The 16,945-nt window shown below is 44.5% G+C and overlaps 1 protein-coding gene and 1 pseudogene across 5 annotated transcripts in view; one reads left to right on the top strand and one right to left on the bottom strand.

Annotated features, from left to right (window-relative positions):
• Nucleotides 1-16,945, bottom strand: part of CASP8 (caspase 8) — a 59,060-nt gene that overhangs the window by 19,875 nt on the left and 22,240 nt on the right. Inside the window, exons 1-2 of one of the 5 annotated variants that reach the window (XM_030916278.1) lie at nt 7,001-7,134; nt 4,768-4,824 (exon numbers count right to left, since the gene is read on the bottom strand). The exons of 1 other annotated variant lie outside the window; for it this stretch is intronic. The gene's annotated coding sequence lies outside the window, so the exon portion shown is untranslated. Of the gene's footprint in view, nt 1-4,767; nt 4,890-4,931; nt 5,287-7,000; nt 7,135-16,945 lie in introns of those variants that run through there. 3 more of the 5 variants (XM_010375509.2, XM_010375507.2, XM_030916279.1) reach the window with 3 other exon arrangements.
• On the top strand, nt 4,780-14,993 carry LOC104671870 (annotated as a pseudogene).

Below are 16,945 nucleotides of genomic sequence, written 5' to 3'. Positions count from 1 at the left end.
AAGATGGAGTTAAGAACTTTCAAGTCCATTCAGGCAGGCACAAGGAGCTCAATAAAGTAACTACAAAGGGTCTGGGATGGAGAGTGACGGGACAAAGGGATGAAGCTCTAGCCAGGCACCATGTCACAAAGGGGCCTCGTTACCATGGGGCAAGGGGTTTAGGCTTTGTCCTGGAGGTGATGAGGAACTAAGAAAGGACTGTGAAAATGGGAATGATGTCACCCAGTTGGGATTAACACTTAAAGTGCAAAGGATAGACTGGAAGACTTGGAGGCAGGGGACCTACTGGGACCTATTAGGAGGAGGCATTTCAGTGCTGGAGGGCGGGAGTGATGGGGTCTGATTGAAACAACAGTGGGAGGAGGACATGGGGCAGCGAGGTCTCTGAAGGGCCCAAGGACCAGTGCCTACAGCTGGTCAGGAACTCAAGAATGGAAACTGAACCAGTCACCCCTGACAGCCCTTTCAACCTACACAGTCTCTAAGTCAGGTTATGTGGTATTTTCACACAATGTTTCTAAGGGAGAGGGCCGTGTTTCAGCAAACTCCAGACAATTATCATGCCAGCGACCTGACATCAGGGGTTTTCCCTTGAGCCCCAGGATCCACCACCTTCCCTGCTCTGACAGCCCCTGTCCATAGTAAAAAAAAAAACAAAAAAAAACCTCGGAGTGGTGTTTGTGCTCCATTCTTCATAGGAACAAGACTGAGGCTCCCCTAACAAGGGCGACAGTCACTGTGGGGGAGGGCAGCAGTGCCATGGTTAAGAGCTTAGATCAAGCCCAGCTGTGACGCTGGCACTTCCTCAAGGTGTCAGAATTCCCAATAGATACTGCTGGTACATGTCAATTGTTGCTCTAGGCACTGGGAATGCAGTAAAATAAACCAACGTGGCCCAGGAGTTCAGGTCTACCTTGGGCAAGACCCCAGGTAGCAAGACCCCAACTCTTAAAAAAAAAAAAGCAAAACCGAAACCAAAACAAAACAAAAAAACAGGTGGGTAATATAGCCATCTCCGTCAAAATATAAAATTCACATCAACTTTGGCCCACAATTTAATTTCCTACATTCACTTAAACATAAGTATACTCAAAACCATATACAAGGCGATTCATGGTAGCATTCCTTGAAATAACAAAAGAGCAGAAACAACTGTTTATCAGTATTAGAAGATTTAGGTAAGCTATTAATCATATTCCAGGGAACTCTATTTGGCTACTAGAGAGAATAGGAAGATCAGTGTGGTTGAGCATGTGTGATCTACATAACGTATTGATCAGCACATATTTTGTGCTCAGAAGAGCTCTAACAAAAAACACACAGGAAGTTCCTTCAGTAATGTTAAAGAAAAGCAGAATTACACACAGATGTGGCCGTGCGGTGTGGGAAGGCCGATGGGTGCAGGTGACAGTGAGAGTTGCTTTACCTCCCATACCTTGCTGCACAGTTTGTACTGTTTGAATTTTTACCATGTACATGTATTACTTATTCTAAAAATATACCTAGTTAAAATCTTTAAAGATCCATTCTTATTCATATGCTGGAAAAGATCTAAACTAGATCTAACCCTGTTTAGTGCCATTAGTTCAACTGTCTTTAAAATTTTTAATGTATTCTAACCTCTATTGAAATCTCATCTTACAGAATAAAACCAGCCAAAGAATCAAATGAAAGCAGGACTTCCTTTCCCCTGTCCCTCAATTATTTTTTTCTGAGGAAAAAAACACTTAGTGTAGTCATTTTAGAAAATACAGAAAAGATAAAAAGGAAAATTAAAATTATGTATAATTCCACCATCCAAAGATAAATGCCCAATAATATTTTACTCTTTCCCACCAAATATTTTATGCATACACATTTTTCCTTGCATTTGAACACATCATATTTCTGTAGTATAAGTGGATTTGTCCACTGAGAGGTATATCTCGTATTGTAAGTACTTTCCTGATGTCTTTAGTTTTTCTTCTACAGCATGGGTTTTAATATCTGTAAAGCATTTAATCTTAGAGATGGGTTATAATTTACATAGCCAGTTTCTGATTACATTTAGGATGACCTTGAAATGCAAATCTTTAAGTATACCTCTAATTATTTTCTTAGAATAATTTCCTAAAAGTAGTATTATTGGGTCAAAAGGAATAAACTTTTTTGAGTCTCTTGTTACATATTAAATAGCATTTTCTGACAGTATATAATAAAAATCAATACAATCCAAGGCTGAGATGACATGAATTTGGATATAATAAGATTGGCGCATAGCTCCGTCCTCCATAGCCACCTCATCTCACTCATTTCATTACCTCTCCAACAACGTGGCAATGCTTTTTAAGTGGTTTCCCTATCCAGCCATAGCTGACATTTAGAAGGGAAAATGCTAACATGGCGTCTTCTCTGGCCCAGGTATTCCAGGATACACTGTCGGATGATAGTCAGCCTTTTCTGCTTTTGCTTTTTGCTTAAGTTACACATCCCTCTAGTCACAGTACCTAGAAAACGGTCACTGGCAAAGGATTTACGACACCATTAACAACAGGCCATCCAGCACTGCACGGGGAGAGACATCACATGGCAGTTCTTGTTTTATGGGACCTAGATGTTCTGCACTAGCTTATGGGCTAGCAGCTTTGTTAAGCTAGTATTTTTAAAATAATGTACTGTCTTTTTGCTTCCTAAAAATAGTAAAAGTAACACTTGTTTCATAGAGAAAGTACAAAGAAGTATAAACAGAAAATAAATCTTACTTAAAAACTTGCCATTTGGAAGTAATTCTTTGGTCACATTTTGTGTGACCAATTTTTTTCCACATGTATTTATAACATATGTAAATTTGAATATTTTGCCATGTAATACATATATTTTATATAATCTCTGCTAAATAGTAAATGTATATTATAAGTCTATTTGTATTACATATGTATAATTATTTTATATATTTATGCCCCAAAATATTTAAATATAAATATGTGTTTATAATAATCATATAAATAAATGATATATAAATGTTTATAACCTATATATCCATATAAACATAAAAATATTTTTTAACCTCATTTCACTAAAAGCCTCTGAAGAAACTACCATTATTGTCCCCATTTTTCTGTTGTGAAAAATCACGGCTTGGAAATAAGCTAGTGAGAGAGAGAGCTACAGCCAGATTTAAGTATCTCACTCAAGGGCTTCAATGACAGATCGCAAAGATTTAGACGCCATTCTACTTGCAGCTGGAAGGCGGTGAAAGAATCTCATGAAGAAAAACATAAAATCATAACATTTTTGGAGAATAACATTTCAAAAAAATATATAATAACAAAACCACAAAAACAGAAGTTCTTAACAAATCCACTATAGGAGAGAGGGGGTCAGAGCCTCACAGAGGAAGTGCTAGAATCTAGGCCCAGCATCTCATTCCAGAGTCCCATTCTACCACTGTATTACATGCCACAGTTACACTGCAAACACGTTCCATCTCATCACAATCACTCCAGTAATATTCTAGCAGTGTCCTCGCTTTTGCAGCGATAACTACCCCCCAGGTGGGGTAAAAGCAAAACATGCATTCACCGTCGGAAACAGAAACCTGCATCTCATCCGAAGCTTGAGAGAACCTGAAAGCCACTCACTCTCAGGCCCAAATCCCTAACCAGTAGGTAGTATTGCCACTCCCTCGGGTCCAGGCTGGCTGCCTCACACTGTGGGCTGCCCCCGAATCTGACAGACATCCATTCTGCACGCACATGGTATCCATAACAGGGCGCTGCAGCCACGGTGTTCAAACAACCCAGCAAAGGTGTCCGAACCTCAACAAAACATATAATCCCATCATTGTCAAACAGAATGAAACTTGCAACTTCACCCGTAAATGCTTAACCCCACAAGTACAGGTCTCCGATTTTGTCCATCTAGTCTTCCCATTATATTGCTTTTTGAACTGTTCTGTATCTTTTTAATTTCTCTTTATTTTCTTTTTTTTTTTTTTTTTTTTTTTTTTTGAGATAAAGTTTTGCTCTTGTTGCCCAGGCTAGAGTGCAATGGCACAATCTCGGCTCACCACAACTTCTGTCTCCCAGGTTCAAGCGATTCTCCTGCCTCATCCTCCCGAGTAGCTGGGATTACAGGCATGTGCCACCATATCCGGCTAATTTTGTATTTTTAGTAAAGACAGGGTTTCTCCATGTTGGTCAGGCTGGTCTCAAACTCCCGACCTCAGGTGATTCACCCGCCTTGGCCTCCCAAAGTGCTGGGATTACAGGTGTGAGCCACTGTGCCCAGCCTTTTTTAATTTCTTTAAAAAATAAATAATTGAATTAGTAGGACCACATGGGTGTGTGTATGTGCATGTGTGTGTGTGTTTATGTTGGCAAATGTGTATGCTGGTGGGTATGTGTGTTGGTGGGAGGATAGCTGTAGCAGCAAAGTTAGTTGAGATTTAAATTTTGGCTTCTACTCTTTGACAAATTTGGCTGGGATCAGGATGAAGCCTTTATACAAGTAGGTAAACTGGCAGCATTTCAGAAACTCCTAGAAATTAATCAGTCTAAGCCAGACTGACCTCGAGATCTGGAAACTGCACGGCCCTCGGCAAGGCTCTCAGAGGGACTGCTACCTCTTCCACTAACTTCATGGTTTCCCATCCACATTCACATATGAGGATCATCTCCATGGCCCCAGGGCCACCCGACCTCACTCTCAGCAGCCTAGAAAACTCCAGAATCAAAGGCCTTCCTCCCAAAAGGTCCCTCTGACCTTAACAAAGGGGCAAATCCTTACCTTACTCTCACGATGGTAACACCTTCATCACAGGCCTCTCCGCTGCCATCTGAGCATCTAAGACAAGAGCAAACGTCTAATGAAGGACGAAGGGCACAGCCAGCTGTACTTCCTGTTTCGAAACTCCTCTAAGTCACAAACACTAGAGGGGAGAGAACACTTACCACTTGCCCCTGAGTGAACAGAGCGCCTTCTAAAGCTTCTAAAGCTGGAGGAAAAAGGCCTGATGGTCCAGGAGACTGCCTGCAGGGTGGGGCAGGGCACCTGGCCACCTGAGCACTGGCCCCTGGCTATGACTTTGGATGGGCCATTTTACCTTCAGGGCCTCATTTCCACATTCCAAAACGACGTTGGACTGGATTGTAACTAAGAACACTTTCATTTCATATTTAGGATTTAAAGATTTTTCTGGGTTCATCATTAAGACTTTAATTTTTTCATTCAATGAATCTTGATGGAGCACCTCGGAGAAGTCTTGAGATTGGACATTGCAGAGCCCTCATCTTGGTTCTCAGGGTGACTGCGAACTTTCAGCGCTAAAGCCCCTGGTTTAGCCAAGGAGCATCTCTGTGGCCCCAAGTCACTCTCAGCAGCCTAAAAAACTCTAAAAAAAAAAAAAAAAAAAAAAAAAAAAAAAACTCTAAAAAAGAAAAAACTCTAAAATGAAAAACCTCTAAAAAGAAAAACACTCTGAAATAAAAAAATTCTAAAATGAAAAAAATCTAAAAAGAAAAAACTCTAAAATGCAAAAACTCTTTGGTAAGATGGTAAACCTATCTTACCAAAGGTGATCCTTGTATATGAGTGTAGCTGGGGAAACCACGAAGTCAGCTGCAAGATGGGTTTACCATCTTATCAAAGTGGCAAATCCTGGGGCCCTCACCATACTGGGCTCTAGGGATAGATCAGTAAACAAAAGATTGCCTTCATACTGAGAGTTAGATGAAATGTTTTCTGATGTTAAAAGTAGGAAAAGAAAATCAAGCACCTCTCTTCTTTGAAACTGCCTTTTGTCTTTCCCCAAATAGAATACAAGCTTTCAGAGGGCAGGGACTCATAGCTGAGAAGACTGAATGAAGTATCTGAAAAGGACTCTTCACCAGAAAGGGCTAGGTCAAGGTGGCCTGATAACATCAATGCCTAGATGGCCACAGTGGCTCATGCCTGTAATCCTAGCACTTTGGGAGGCCAAGGAGGGAGGATCCCTTGAGCGTAGGAGTTTGAGACCAGCCTGGGCAACATAGTGAGACACCATCTCTATGAAGAAAAATTTTTGAATTAGCCAGGTGTGGTAGCACGCGCCTGTGGTCCCAGTTAATCTGAAGGCTGAGATGGGAACACTGCTTGATCCCAGGATGTCGAGGCTGCAGTGAGCTGTGATTGCACCACTGCACTCCAGCCTTGGGTGACAAAGCAAGATCTTGTCTCAAAAAATAAATAAATAAAAAAGAAATAGAAACAGAATGAGTAAAATAAAATGCCAATAGTATTAATATGCAATAATAATTGCTAACTCATGTAGTAAGTGATGTATGCGTATTATCTCCTTCAAGCCTCACAGTCACCTCTCGAGGCATTATTAATCCCATTTAACAATGAGATAACAGAGGCACAGAGGAATTACTTACTTGCCTGAGATCACATAGTTAAAAAACGGTGTACATATACAAAAGAAAAATACATTTTGCAAAGATACAAATAAATTCACGAATCCACATCAAAACATTAGAGAATTATCTTTGGGGAGCAAGAGAGAGGGCAGGAGGGCAAGGGTGGGGGTGGAGAGAGAAAAGGAAACCCTTAAGACACGGAAGAGGGGTAAGCGGGCTGTGCACCTCAGGGCATCGTGATTCGACAGAATAAAGAACTTAACCCTCGGCCCCAGAGCCAAATGAAAAAGAAAAAAAAGTGGATTGATAAAGTTTTCTGGACTCTCCAAACGAGTTCACAGGAGGGAGACCGTGTATCTGTATTCGAGGCAGTAGGGAAGCTGGGAGGACAAAAAGGTAGCAGAGGAAATGGAGACAGCTCAGAGTGAAAAAGTAGCAAGATCAGAGGCAACGGCTCAGAGAGAAACCCCACAGGAGACCTGGGCCAGGCAGCACCCAGAGGTGTCCTCAGCAGGGCAGATCCAAGCTGCTTCCCCACCCCCACAGCCCTGTTTCTAGAGCAAGTCAAGAAACAAAAATATGTGGTTTCCTGTTAAGAGGCCACCTCGACAACAGGCACTCACCCGCTCCACCCTTTCCTGGCACCATCGCAGTCTCTGAGTCCCCTAACCTGCCTAACTCCACGTGCTCAGTGGGGAAGGGAGTGGGAAAGGCTCCCAGGAAGAAGTTTCTTTTACTTTCAATAACCACCCTGGCTCTTCTGCCTCCCTCCACCGCCTCACTTCCTGTTGAGTTGACTAGCAAATTCAGCAGGGCTTGAAAAAAAAACACAAGAGATAAAAGGAGGAGAACCTGTGAAAACACTTTCCTCCAGCAGAAGGGCAGAACCTGGTCTCCGAGAGAAAGAGAAAACTTCACAGCAAAATGAACTGCAGGGTAAATTTTACTCCTAAAGCAGAACAGAGATGACTCACTCGAACAAGAAATGTTTCCTATTTAAAGGAACAGATGCCCAGTTTCCAACCATTCAGAAGAGGGAAGTGGCAGACATTTCACGGACGTGCAAAACTAAAAACCCAAGCACTGGACATGCTTTATTGGAAAGCATTTATACTGACTCCATTTAGTAATAATAACCCCTGTCGGTGACAAGTAATATGCCATTCTTTCTTGCAAAGGGTCTGGGAAGAGGAAGTTTCCCTCTGCCTTGATCCAAACCTCAGCACTGAAGTCACAGACCAGCCCTCTCCTCCCTCCCTACGGACTGATTGAAGCCAGCCCTGTAGCTGAAATGTAGGTAGACTGTTCACAAAAAAAGGAGGAAGTGTTCTGGCTCAGCCCTACTTGGCTTAGCCCTAAACAAGGCTGAGCCAGGACACTTCAGTTCCCTTCCTTGGCCATGTTCTCCAGTTTAGTTGTAACCCGTGTCTTTGTAGCATTGATCCTGGAGTGTTGGTGCTACTGAGGTCTGTTCCCCAAAGCTCTGAACCCCAGACCCTCCCTTGTTCTTTTTTTTTTTTTTTTTTTGATGTGGAGTCTCGGTCTGTTGCCCGTGCAGCAGTACAGTGGTGCAATCTTGGCTCACTGCAACCTCCACCTCCTGGGTTCAAGTGATTCTCCTGCCTCAGCCTCCCAAGTAGCTGGGACTACAGGCACCCACCACCATGCCTGGCTAATTTTTGTGTTTTTAGTAGAGATGGGTTTTCACCATGTTGGTCAGACTGGTCTCGAACTCCTGACCTCAAGGAATCCACCCGCCTTGGCCTCCCAAAGTGCTAGGATTACAGGCATGAGCCACCGTGCCTAGCCACTCCCCTGTTCTCTGCCATCCACCTCTGTTTCCCATGTGAATTTTTTTTTTTTCCTTTTTTTGGGATGGATTTTCACTCTTGTTGCCCAGGCTGGAGTGCAATGGCGCCATCTCGGCTCACAGCAACCTCCGCCTCCCAGGTTCAAGTGATTCTCCTGCTTCAGCCTCCTGGGTTGCTGGGATTATAGGCATGAACCACCATGCCTGGCTAATTTTGTATTTTTAGTAGAGACAGCGTTTCTCCATGTTGGTCAGGCTGGTCTCAAACTCACAACCTCAGGTGATCTGCCCACCTCGGCCTCCCAAAGTTCTGGGATTACAGGTGTGAGCCACCACACCCAGCCGTGAATTTTTAAAAAGGGTTTTCTGCCCTTTTGCTTGCACATCTTGTACACTTTATAACCAGAACACCAGCAATAACACATTACCTATATGTTACACCTTGACATGAACTATCTCTAATTCTTGCAGCAATTCAGGGTATTGTTTTCCCATGTTATGGATGAAGAAACTAAGGCTCAAACAGTTACATGGAGTCAAACTCAGTCCTGCTGGGCCAAAAACAGAGATTTTTCTATGACACACTAACTCTGTTTCTCCAACACTTAGGATTTGGAATGAATCGTGGATGGAAGAGCAACAAATTTAAACTAATAGTGAATGATGAATAAAGATCAGAAGGTCCTTGGTTTCTCAGTCACCTAACAAAAAGGAGTTGGCCCAATAAAGGCACAAGCTAATACTTATCAAACCATTGGTGTATGCCAGACACAGCCACCTAAACTGGCTCATTTCCACTTCTGAACAGTTCTCAGAAGTGGATGCTACGATTGGTCCCATTTTATGGATGAGGACACTGAGGCTTAGACAGGTTGAAAGACTTGGCCCCACTCAGTCAGTGAGTGACAGAATGGGTCTGTTTGTCTCTAAAACCCTGAGTGGTTAGTCACCGCCTAAACATGAATGCATAGCCATGAATCTCAATCTGACCCACCTCAGAATTCACTGCAAATTTTCTAAAAATATGAGTCTTCAAGCTCCAGCTTTGGAACTCCTAACTGAGCAAAAATGTGGGAGATAAAACAGCTGGAGCTCTTAGAATAATGCCTGGGCCTTCCACAGTTCTCAGTAAATAGGCTGTGGGTGCAGTGGCTCACACCAGTAATCCCAGCACTCTGGAAGACCAAGGCAGGAGGATCGCTTGAGCCCAACAGATCGAGGCCAGCCTGGGCAACACAGGGAGACACCGTCTCTGCAGAAAAATTTTAAAAACTAGTCAGGTATGGTGGCGTGCATCTGTTGTCTCAAGCTACTCAGGAGGCTGAGGTGAGAGGATAACTTGAGTGTGGGAGGTCAAGGCTGCAGTGAGCCATGATCACGCCACTGCACTCCAGCCTGGGTGACAGAGCGAGGCCCTGTCTAAATAACAAATAAATAAATAAAATAAATAAATAAATATTCACTACCATGTTATTTAAGCTCACAACATCTCTAAGATGGCTACAAATTATTAGGCTTACATACAGATGATGCAATTAAATGCAACATCAATTAGCTGACAAATAGCAGGGCCAGTGCATGAACTCAGGAGTGTCTCACTCGAGAGTTTCTGCTCTTAGCCTCTGTACACATCTCCCTGCGTGTACCCAGGCCCAGCCTAGCAGAAATGGATGAGCTGCTGGAGGCCTCTGAGGGGCAGTACTGAGAATGGGGGAGCAGGGTGGGAGTGGGAGTCTCAGGGCTTCAACTTGTGCCATTTGTAAGGCACCGACCCTAGATTCTCCCAGTCATATCATATATATATATGTATATATAAAAGGCCAATAAGTGAATTATGGCCAGGCACAGTGGCTTACCCCTGTAATCTCAGCGCTTGAAGAGATTGAGGTGGGCGGATCACTTGAGGCTAGGAGTTTGAGACCAGCCTAGCCAACATGGCAAAACCCCATCTCTACTAAAAATACAAAAAAATTAGTTGGGCATGGTGGCATGTACCTGTAGTCTCAGCCACTCAAGGCACGAGACTCACTTTAGCCCAGGAGGTTGCAATGAGCCAAACTGACACCATTGCACTCCAGCATGGGTGACAGAGGGACACTCCATCTCAACAAAAAATAAAAATAAAAAGAGTTAATAAGTGAATTATAAACCTCAGGTTGGTTGAATTCCTATTGTGAAGCACAGAGATCATTATTACTTCATTTGCTGTAACCAGCTTCTCACCCTCATCTTGAGACATGTGTCTGTGTGACTATTTATATCAGAATTAATAATGTGCATGGTCCTTAGTCCCAGGGAAGCTGAAAGATCTGGAGGTGTTGCCAGAGCTGCAGGGACATGGAGAGCTGGCTCCTGCCCAGCACAGAATGAGGACAGGTCTGCTTTGATTCAATCTCAAGTGGTTTGAATCCTCTCTCGAATCTCAGCTCCCACCTAAAGGCCTGGTCCTGAGACTATTGTGTCTCCTACCATGCCCACCAGCCAGCTGAAAGCAGGTTTGGACCTGTAAGTGTCCCTAAAAATGTCAAGAAAGACCAAACCTCAGCTCAACTGCAACACACCCTTCCCATTCATCTGGATGTGACACCCTTCAAAGATAAACACTGACAGTGAAACCAAAATCCCCTGAATGTGCATGCCCTTTGTTTGTTGCCAGCTTGGGAGGTTGTATATAACTAACCTATGGGCCAGGGTGGTATGGTTTCTGGATTCCATGGGGCTGCTCCCCCTTCTTTGACTCTCTGGCAGCTGGTTTTGACTACTGTCCTAGACTCCTCCTACAGAGCGCTGCAAGGGAAGGGAAACAGATTGCATTCACATGTATCTAATTCCTTTCTGGGCCTTGTAGGGAGAGACTCAAACAGTTGTCTAAGACAAAGGTTTTAGCAGTTGGGATTTTAATTTTTTCTTTTGGTATTAAAATGATCAGACGGTCATGGGGCGTTTGCAGTTACTGACCTCAATCGGTATATTCTGCAGCTTGTTGATTGCCAATACCTACCCCTTCTGCTTTCTCAAAAAAACTACTGCAGACAAGAATCCATACTATGGATTTAGAAAGGAAGAAATTGAGTTTGTTAGGCTCTCATTCCAATATTCATGTCACTGAACTAGCTTTTCCAGAATTTTCTTTTCTTTTTTTTCTTTTGAGATGGAGTTTTGCTCTTGTTGCCCAGGCTGGAATGTAGTGATGGGATCTCGGCCTTTTTTTTTTTTTTTTTTTTTTTTTTTTTTTGAGACAGAGTCTCACTCTATTGCCCAGGCTGGAGTGCAGTGGCGCCATCTTGGCTCAATGTAACCTCTGCCTCCCAGGTTCAAGCGATTCTCCTGCCTCAGTTTCCTGAGTAGCTGGTATTACAGGCACACGCCACCACGCCCAGCTAATTTTTGTATTTTTTTTTTAGTAGAGATGGAGTTTCACTGTATTAGCCAGGCTGGTCTTAAACTCCTGATCTCAGGTGATCCCACCTCAGCCTCCCAAAGTGCCGGGATTACAGGCATGAGCCACCGCACCTGGTCAAAGCATATGCTTACCACAGGATCCAGCAATCACGTTTCTAGATATTTGCCCAAATTAGTTGAAAACTTATGTCCACGCAAAAACCTGAACATGAATGTTTATACCAGCTTTATTTGTAATTCATAACTGCCAAAAGTTGGAAGCAACCAAGATGTCCCTCAATAAATGAATGGATAAACTGTGGCACATCCATACCATAGATTATTATTCAGCAACAAAAAGAAATGAGCTATCAAACCATGAAAAGGCATGGAAGAGCCTTAAATAAATATTACTATGTGAAAGAAGCCAATCTGGAGAGTCCACGTCCTGTATGATTCCAACTGTGTGACATTCTGAAAAACACTATAGAGACAGTAAAAACATCAGTGGTTGCCAGGGACTCAGGGGAGGAAGGGTAAGTAGGTTCCACACAAGGAATTTTTAGGGGAGTGAAATTATTCTGTATAATATTGTAACGGTTCCACATGGCATTATTCATTTGGTAAAACCAGTAGGATGTACAACACCAAAAGTGAACCCTAATGGAAACTATGGAACTTTAGTTCAGAATAATTTATTGATGGGATTCAGGACATGCTACCACAAAATATGGCACCATGACTGACATGGTTTGGATTTGTGTCCTCACCCAAACTCCTGTCCAATTGTAATTCCTAATGTTGGAGGCGGGGCCTGGTGGGAGGTGATTGGATCTTCGGGGTGGTTTCTAATAGTTTAATTTCTAAGAGTTTAGCACCATCCCCATAGTGCCATTTGCATGACAGAATTCTCATGATATCTGATTGTTTAAAAATATGTGGCACGGCCGGGCGCGGTGGCTCAAGCCTGTAATCCCAGCACTTTGGGAGGCTGAGACGGGCGGATCACGAGGTCAGGAGATGGAGACCATCCTGGCTAACATGGTGAAACTCCGTCTCTACTAAAAATACAAAAAAATAGCCGGGCGAGGTGGCGGCGCCTGTAGTCCCAGCTACTCGGGAGGCTGAGGCTGGAGAATGGCGTGAACCCGGGAGGCGGAGCTTGCAGTGAGCTGAGATCCGGCCACTGCACTACAGCCCGGGCGACAGAGCAAGACTCTGTCTCAAAAAAAAAAAAAATATGTGGCACCTCCCTGCTCTCTCGCTTCCCCTGCTCCAGCCACGTGAGATGTCTCACTCCCCCTTTGTCTTCCACCATAATTGTAAGTTTCCTGAGGCCTCCCCAGAAGCAGAGTAGATGCCAGCATCATGCTTCCTATACAGTCTGTGGAACCATGAGCCAATTAAAACTCTTTTCTTTATAGATTACCCAGCCTCGGGTATTTCTTTATAGCAATGCAGGAACAGACTAACACAATGACATATTGAATATTTTAAGCTGAAGGAATTTGCAAAAGCAGCATGTGTGGGAAGGGTTTTCTGACCTTCCCCTGAAGCCAGGTCATAAGACCCTCAGGTGAGAGATGCCCTCACTATACCTGGTGGAAAGGAGCGTCCGTATCTCTGAAAGTGAAGGGACACAGAGAGGAATCTAACTAAACAAACGGGCCTTGATAAGCTTCCCCCAGTGGACTACACTTACTTCAAACTCTTTGCTCTACCATATTCTCCACAACTGTCCACCCTTTATCAAACCTACATCAAACTGTAACTGCTTCTTGGAGGCTTCATTTCCTTATAAAGGCTTCCATGTCACATAAAACTTATATTAAATATGTTTTTGCACTTTTCTCTTATTAATCTGTCTTCTGTTACAGGGTTCTCAGTCATGAACTTAGAAGGGTAGAAGGAAAACAGATTGTCCTCCCCTACAATATCAATATTGGTCCATCACTTGTAACAAATGTACCACACTAATGCAAGATGTTAATAACGGGAAAGTGTGGGGAGGGGAGAAGGGTGGGAGGCAGAGTGTATATGGGAACTCTCTACTTTCTGCTCTTTTTTTTTTTCTTTCTGAGACAGGGTCTCTCTCTGTCACCTAGGCTAGAGTGCAGTGGTGTGATCTCAACTCGCTGCAACCTCCGCCTCCTGCGCTCAAGCGATCCTCTCGCCTCAGCCTCCCAAAGCCAATCTAATTAAGCTAATCTGTTAAGACTCAACAATAAGAAAACAACCCGATTGAAAAGTGGGAAAGAAATCTGAACAGACACCTCACAAAAAGATATGCAGATGGCAAATAAGCATATGAATAAGCTGGGACGACAGGTGCCACACCACCATGCCCAGCTAATCCGCTCTATTTTTTCTCTAAACCTAAAACTGTTCTTAAAAAATAACCTGTTGGTGGCCAGGTGCGGTGGCTCAAGCCTGTAATCCCAGCACTTTGGGAGGCCGAGACGGGCGGATCACAAGGTCAGGAGATCGAGACCATCCTGGCTAACACGGTGAAACCCCGTCTCTACTAAAAAATACAAAAAACTAGCTGGGCGTGGTGGCGGGCGCCTGTAGTCCCAGCTACTCGGGAGGCTGAGGCAGGGGAATGGTGTGAACCTGGGAGACGGAGCTTGCAGTGAGCCGAGATCCAACCACTGCATTCCAGCCTGGGCGACAGAGCGAGACTCCGTCTCAAAAAAGAAAGAGAAAGAAAGAAAGAAAGAAAGAAAGAAAGAAAGAAAGAAAGAAAGAAAGAAAGAAAGAAAGAAAGAAAGAAAGAAAGAAAGAAGAAGAAGAAGGAAGAAGAAGGAAGGAAGGAAGGAAGGAAGGAAGGAAGGAAGGAAGGAAGGAAGGAAGGAAGGAAGGAAGGAAGGAAGGAAGGAAGGAAGGAAGGAAGGAAAGAAGGAAGGAAAGAAAACATGTTGGTGCTTCCTGTGACCAACGTCATCTGGACGAGATTTGCTTTCCTTTTCTCTAAAAGGGGAGGAAGTTGAAACTGAGTGGCCCACGATGGGAAGAGGAGAAGCCCAGGGGTACAGGAGGCCTCTGGGTGAAGGCAGAGCCTAACACGGGGTTCGGAGCAACCTTGGCCGTTGGCCTGACCATCTTTGTGCTGTCTGTCGTCGCTATCATCATCTGTTTCACCTGCTCCTGCTGCTTTCTGTACAAGACATGCCGCCAACGACGTCCCTCCAAGTGTGTCGCCCAGCTACCCTGGACCAAGTTACCAGGGCTACCACACAATGCCGCCTCAGCCAGGGATGCCAGCAGCACCCTACCCAATGCAGTACCCACCACCTTACCCGGCCCAGCTCATGGGCCCACCGGCCTACCACGAGACCCTGGCTGGAGGAGGAGCCGCGCCCTACCCTGCCAGCCAGCCTCCTTACAACCTGGCCTACATGGATGCCCCAAAGGCGCCCCTCTGAGCATCCCCCGGCCTCTCTGGCTGCCACTTGGTTATGTTGTGTGTGTGTGAGTGGTGTGCAGGCACAGTTCCTTACGGCCCATGCGTGCTGTGTGTGTCCTGCCTGTATATGTGGCTTCCTCTGATGCTGACGAGGTGGGGAACGATCCTTGCCAGAGTGGGCTGGGACCAGACTTTGTTTTCTTCCTCACCTGAAATTATGCTTCCTAAAATCTCAAGCCAAACTCAAAGAATGGGGTAGTGGGGGCACCTTGTGAGGTGGCCCCTGAGAGATGGGGGTTTCTCCAGAGCACATCTGGAGTTCTTCTCCAGCTTACCCTAGGGTGACCAAGTATGGCCTGTCACACCAGGGTGGCGCAGCTTTCTGTATGATGCAGATGCATCCTGGTTTTGGCAGCATAGCCAGCTGCTGCTCGAGGTGATGCAGGCGAAGCTTGGGATCTAACCAAGTTGGGCTTTGATCCTTTAGGCAGATGTCCCATTGCTCCCTGGAGCCTGTGTCATGCCTGTTGGGGGTCAGGCAGCCTCCTGATGCCAGAACACCTCAGGCAGAGCCCTACTCACCTGATAGCTGTCTGCCTGGACTGTCCCCTGTCCCTGCATCTTTCCTGGGACCACCCGGAGGGCCACATCCACACACAGCCTAGCTGCCCCCAGGAAGCTCTGCTGCCCTTACTGGCCCTGCCCTTCCCACAGGTGAGCAGGGCTCCTGTCCACCAGCACACTCAGGTCTCTTCCCTGCAGTGTTTTCATTTTATTTTAGCCAAACATGTTGCCTGTTTTCTGTTTTAAAACATGATTAGTTGATATGAGACTGAAACCCCAGGATTGTGAAGGGAAATTGGCTCAGAGAGATGGACAACCTGGCAACTTTGAGTCCCTGCTTCCCCTGACACCAGTCTCATGGAATATGCAACTCCTGTACCCCAGTCCAGGGTGTTCTGGCAGCAGGGACACCTGGGCCAAGGGGCCATCTGGACCAAAGGTGGGGTATGGGGCCCTGGATGGCAGCTCTGGCCCAGACATGAATACCTCGATGTTCCTCCTCCCTCTATTACTGTTTCACCAGAGCTGTCTTAGCTTAGAATCTGTTGTGTTTCTGAGTCTAGGATCTGTACCCTTGTTTATAATAAATGCAATCATTTGGAAAAAATAAAATTAAAATAATCTATTAATTTTTTAAAGTCTCACACTGTATTCTCACTTGATACATGAATAAAGGTGACACTGAGGTGAAGTGAAAAAAGGATGGTCTTTATAATAAATAATGACAGATCAACAAGATAGCCATATAAAAATAAAATGAACCTTGATTTCCTACTCACACAAAATTCAAATCCAAGTGGATAGTCAATCTAAATATAAAAAGGAAGCAATTGACCAGGCCCAGTGGCTCACGCCTGTAATCCCAGCACTTTGGGAGGCCAAGGTGGGTGGATCACCTGAGGTCAGGAGTACAAGACCGGCCTGACCAACATGGCAAAACCCCCACCTCTACTAAAAATATAAAACTTAGCTGGGCGTGGTGGGGGGCACCTGTAGACCCAGCTACTCATGAGACTGAGGCATGAGAATCGCTTGAACCCAGGAGGCAGAAGTTGTAGTGAGCCAAGATCACACCACTGCACTCCAGCCTGGGCAACAGAGTAAGACTCTGTCTCAAAGAAAGAGGAAGCAATAAAACTTTATGAGCAATCCTAAGAGAATGTCTTTATGATATTGGAGTAGACAAAAACTCAAAAAGGACACAAAAAAGTGCTCACCCTAAGGGGAAAAAACATCAATGGGATCATTTTAGAATTAAGAGCTTCTTTTCAGAAAAATGATACCATTAAGAGAGTGATGAGGCAGGCTAGAGAATAGGAGAGGAAATGCTATGATAGGGAGTAATCTCCAACGTGTTGGTAAGTGAAAAGGGGTCATGGCAGAACAGCATGGATAGAACAATGAACA

Source organism: Rhinopithecus roxellana, chromosome 14 (assembly GCF_007565055.1).
Source record: "Rhinopithecus roxellana isolate Shanxi Qingling chromosome 14, ASM756505v1, whole genome shotgun sequence".
Taxonomy (NCBI): domain Eukaryota; kingdom Metazoa; phylum Chordata; class Mammalia; order Primates; family Cercopithecidae; genus Rhinopithecus; species Rhinopithecus roxellana.
The sequence above is the reverse complement of the archived record's forward strand: the minus strand, read 5'-3'. Positions and strand labels throughout refer to the sequence as shown.